The 5,122-nt window shown below is 48.7% G+C and overlaps 1 protein-coding gene across 1 annotated transcript in view; it reads left to right on the top strand.

Annotated features, from left to right (window-relative positions):
* Window positions 1–4,795: 4,795 nt before the first annotated feature.
* The window catches only part of IVL (involucrin), a 2,665-nt gene continuing 2,338 nt past the window's right edge, over window positions 4,796–5,122 (top strand). Inside the window, exon 1 of the mRNA XM_034990105.1 lies at window positions 4,796–4,832. The gene's annotated coding sequence lies outside the window, so the exon portion shown is untranslated. The remainder of the gene's footprint in view (window positions 4,833–5,122) is intronic.

The raw sequence follows: 5,122 nt of genomic DNA, 5'->3' as shown, positions 1-5,122 counted from the left end.
TGAGGTGTCCCTGCCTCCTTTGACTTGTCTGACCACTGGCAACCCTTCTTGGTAGACTGCACAGCTGGACTTTGTCCCTCTCTCCCTTTTTGTTCTGCACCTGCCTCTTGTCTCTGCTCTGTGATGTCCCTCCTTATTCCCTCCACACGTGGCCTTGTCACTCTTCTTGTCTGCCTTCTACCAGATGTGCTCTTCTAGGCGCTCCCTTCAGATCCTGCACACAGCCTAGGTGAAGACTTACCCCAAGTGTTTTTGCCCATTATCTGCATTCTCTGTGGTGGGCAGAGACTTTGGCATCCATCTCTGGCCCCATGGGGCTGTCTGTATACTCCTCAACTGTCACCTGGATTTCTTTTTTGTCCACATCAAGGTTAGACTCAAATGGCTGCCTCTCTCCTGCCCACATGGGGCCACAGGCCCCTCCAGGAGCCATCATGCCTTAGGAATGCAATCCCATTTGGATTCCTCAGTGAGCCAACATGAGGGAACACAATCAGTCTTCACGGGGCCTCATGCACACAAGGGAGATAGTCTCTAGGCTGAGCTGAAGTACTGCCTGAGGCTCAGGAACAGGCCATCCAGAAGGAGTAAATGGGAAATCAGATCTGGCTTCTGTCTCCACTCTACTCCCATGTACTATGGGACTTTGGGGCTTCAGGCTTCCCATTGGCAAAATGAGAAACTTAAAGCTGAAGGTTTTTGAATACCTTGCATCCTTTAAACTCTATATGTAGGCCAGTAACACACTCCATTCCACCAGCAAATATTGGCCATGACTCTCAACAATAAAAAAGTCCGTTTGAGTACAGTCTATGTGCTAACCACATGTATTACGTCACCAAATCCTTACAGGAATAGAAGGAGGTATTTGTATCCCCATTTTATAAACAAAGAAACTAAGGACCATAGAGTTAGTGTGACTTGTCCAGATAACAAGAGGTACAGTAAGATTCAAACCTGGGCCTGTCTTATTCCAAGGCCAGTGCCCAACCTTGAACAGTAACATCCTCCTGGTTGGATTAAGCTAAAATAAACACCAGCACCAGCCAGAAAGTAGAATTTTCTATTCCCAGGACTAATGAGGGTCAACCCAAGAACATTTTGGCTGAATCTAGCCAGAGAAGACTAGCCCTTCTTCCAGAAAACCTAGAACTGACCACAATGGGGTCAGTCACTAAATGGCTGACTCATGGAGTTGGAAGATATCTGAGGTTATTTCATGCAACGTGTCACTGCCATGAGACACTCGGGCACCTGGGGAGGCAGCCTGCTGGGGAAGGGAGTCCACTGCATGGAGATCAGGATCATGTGGTTTCCAGCTCAGCTCAATTGCAGACTTTCTGTAGGTCCTTGGGCAACTCATATCTCCTCTCCAGACTTCAGTGCCCACCTGTCACTACAGGGGCTTGGACGCCTTGCAAGCACCAGGCTGTGTTAGGAAGCTCCTATGCACCAGGCACTAGATAAGGCCTTCCCCATGCATTAAGTCCCCTCAGTTCAGGCATGCTGCTGCATTCTGGTGCAGAGATTCAACTACAAAGAATGTGATTGCCCAAATAGTGAGCCCAGGCGGGAGGACACCCTGTCACCTGGAGGGGGAGGGCACTGAGTATCTCCTTTCCTCCACTACTGATAGCCTTTCATGTCTTTGCTCCTCTTGCTGTTCCAAGAGCAGAGCTGTGACTGGTTTTCTACAGCAATCAGCACTGGGGACTGAACGTGGGAACCAGCAATCCCACAGGACAAAGAGGGGAAGCCAGAGGAAGACAAACAGGGGCAAATGGAACACATCACCCTAACCAACCCAGAAGCCCAGGGAGGAAGGCCTCTTGGCCCTTTGTTGGTCTTATCTCCCTTCCTTGTCTTATTCCCTCCCAGAGCAGCAGATGGGCTCAAGAGGTGAATGAGGAGTGGAGGTCAGGTTCAGGAGGCTGTGAAGGTGAACAAGGAAGATTCAGGGCATGTGGGGAACCTATCACTGAGGGTTGCAGATTGGGAGATGATGTCAGTGGCAGTGACCTGGTTAGAGGAGGAGGCCTATGGGGAGGAAGGACAAGTTAACGGCTTCAGAGAGTGGGGGCATTGCCTCACCAAGAAACAGTTTAGGCATGGATACCTAAGATGGGAACACAGGACCTCCTGGTCCAAGTCACCTTCCTAGGACCCTCTGCCATTACCCCATACTGCCAGCTTACTAAGAGCTATCCTTGACATCCTCCCTGCAAGGCAGTGAAATGCAGTAACCAATGCTCCCTCCCCGCCCTCCCCCATCTAGGCAATAGTTCAAATGGATTGTCTCACTCGGAGAAAAAGAGAACCCAGCCAGTTTCTGCCTCTGCAAGAGAAATATCCAGGGCCTCCCTGGGTTAGGGAAGAGCTAGGGTCAAGGCCTCTGCCATGTGTCATGGGATATGAGCTCATCCTCATTACACTGGGCGGGGGCTGTACAGTTACCCAGACTCATCACGTGCACCTGGGGCCTATGAGATCACTCACACAGACATTGAGAGAATCTCCCCCATATACATGTATCTCTGTCCCCTAAATGGGGCAATCTGAGGGCAGAGCATGGGGCCTCTGAGCCCCTAAAATGCTGGGGCTTCTCCAACCCCTCCCCTGCACACACATACAACCTCAGCTCCCCACTCTACCCTTCTCCCCACACCCTAGATTTGCCGAGTGGCCAAAGGTTCACACACACTATCTTCCCCCCAAAGCTCTCATTATGCTGTGAATCAGAGGGCGGGAGGCAGATCTGGCAGATAAGAGCCCCTAGAAACCCGTAAGACCGGTGTGACTTCCTTGAGCAGGGACTGCTCTGCTGCCCTGGGACTGACTGTCATGGGCTAGGGAGAGGCAGATTCCTCCCATGTGAGGTCAGCATCTGAGTGCAAGTCATGGGTGCCCATGTGAGGATGCTTGGTTAGTTCTTCATGGAGGAGGGGGAAAGCAGAGGGTGTGAAGAGGGCTTTCCCTACCTCAGAAGATAGCTTATTCCTGTGCTACAGGGAGGGCAGTGTGAGGTCCTGGGTGGGTTCAGGGAACAGACTGGGCAAGGGTAGAGGGTAGTATTCCAGAGGAGGGAATGCTCCTGTCTTTTCAGACTGGGCCCCAGGCATATGGCAAAATTAACACTATAAATAGATCTATTTGGGGCTGGGAGGGAGGTGCCTATCAGGAAACCATTGGGAATCAGGACACTCCTCAAAATTAGCCCCAGAAATGAGTATTTGCCTTCATAATATTCTAAAATTTCCTTTTGATTAGGTTGTAAAGATGAGAGTTTAAATAAATGATGTCTACAAAATAAGCTATTACCCAATCATTAAAAAGAAAGGCAAAGTCACAATTTGATTTTGTTCATATACACGTGCATATGCACTATGCTAAAATGTTTAATAGTATATTATCTCCAGGTGCTGAGATTCACCATTCATTCATTCCTTCAACTAATATTTATAGAGCACTTTGTATATGTGGTGGTTATGATAAATTCTGGGAACATGGTAGAAAACACAGCAGGCAAAACCCCTCTTTATGGAGCTTATTTTCCAATGGAAAGACAAAAAGAAACAAGTGAACAAATGCAAAAAGGGCTCTCAACTGTTATCAGTGCAATGAAGCGAACCAGAAGATAAGCCTCTAGGTAAGGAGTCAAGGAAGGCTCTCCGGCAGACCCCAGCACTTATCGGAAGCCAAAAGATACAGAGAGCCAGGAACCCTGCAGAAGCCAATCGGCCAAGAGAGAGCAGACACCAAGCCCTGAGGTGGGAAACCCTGGACTTGTCCTATGAACTGAGGAAGCCTAGTGAGGGTCTTTGAAACTATGGCAGTGAATTTGGATTCCAGATGAGCTTGGTCACTTTTGGCATTGAAGAGGGATAAGCTCCAACCCCGACCCTGTAGAGCTGCTTAAGCTATTTTTAGAGAATGATTTGGAGAAAGCAATGGATGATTTGGTTTTGATCTTTATACCTTTATGCACTCTAAGAAAATTATAGAAAAAAGCAATAAAAAGCAATATCTATTATATTATATATTTCATATTTAATACCTGTTTCTTTGTGTGAGTGGTCCATGCTTTGGAATATTTATGAGCATGGCTTTCTTGAGAACTTCTGTAACTACAAACTTGGGCATGGGACGTAGGCAGCCCCTAGCTCACAGCAGAAGGCCCCTACAAGCCTTCTACTTGACCCTTCTGGTCTAAAGTCTGACCCCCTCAGGACAGGATTTATTTCCATACAGAATGGAGTTATAGATATGTCCTGAGAGCAGATGGACTGTGGGCTAGTGGCCACGAGAATCCCCAGCAACCCCATCCCTTCATGAGATGTGATTCTTCCCACCTTGACACCACATACCCTAGCCTGAACATCCCATAGAAACACATAACTTTCCATTCCATGCCCTTGGAAATGAATCTCTAGGCCTAATTATCAGGATGACCTTGTTTTACAAGTGAAGAAATTAAGATTCAGAGAAAAGGCTTGGCTGAGGTCACAAAGCAATAGGAAAAGAGGACAAGTTTCCCAAGATGCTTCCCTCACCTTCCCATGCCCAGGTCAGATGAGTATCACAGGAGTGATGGAGCCCCCAGAGCTCTCTGTGTGTCTCCATGAAAAGGGGCCCTGAGGGGTTTTCTGCTTCAGATGTCTGTGATGAGTCAGAAAGGGGCTGAAGGAAGTTGACCAACTTGAGTGGTGAAACCAGTCCATCTCCTTCAACCAGGGAAGGAGGTTGGGCTGGGGAACAATATAAAGGGCACCCTGGCCCCTGTTCAGCTCAGAACTCCACTAGAGGCCTCTGCAGCCATCTCCACTGTGAGTCTGGTAAGTATTAGCTGGGAGGACTGGGGCTGGCACCAGGGGCATCCAGCACACTAGAATGTGGCTAGGGTGGCCAGCCTGGGCAGGTGCATGGATCACTCTCAGGCTGGATTCAACTGGACTACCTGTCTTTCTAGGAGGGCTCAGGTCACTGTGCTGAAGTACATATGTCATGGCATGGAAACACAGAAGAGAGAGCAATCCCCTCCCCTCCTGTCCCATCTTTCCTTGGTTTGATGTTTTGGAGTGTGTGTGTGTGTGTGTGTGTGTGTGTGTGTGTGTGTGTGTGTGTG

This window comes from Mirounga leonina, unplaced genomic scaffold (genome assembly GCF_011800145.1).
Source record: "Mirounga leonina isolate KUSES-001 unplaced genomic scaffold, KU_Mleo_1.0 Mir_493, whole genome shotgun sequence".
Taxonomy (NCBI): Eukaryota; Metazoa; Chordata; class Mammalia; order Carnivora; family Phocidae; genus Mirounga; species Mirounga leonina.
This window is presented reverse-complemented; position numbering and strand designations above follow the sequence as displayed.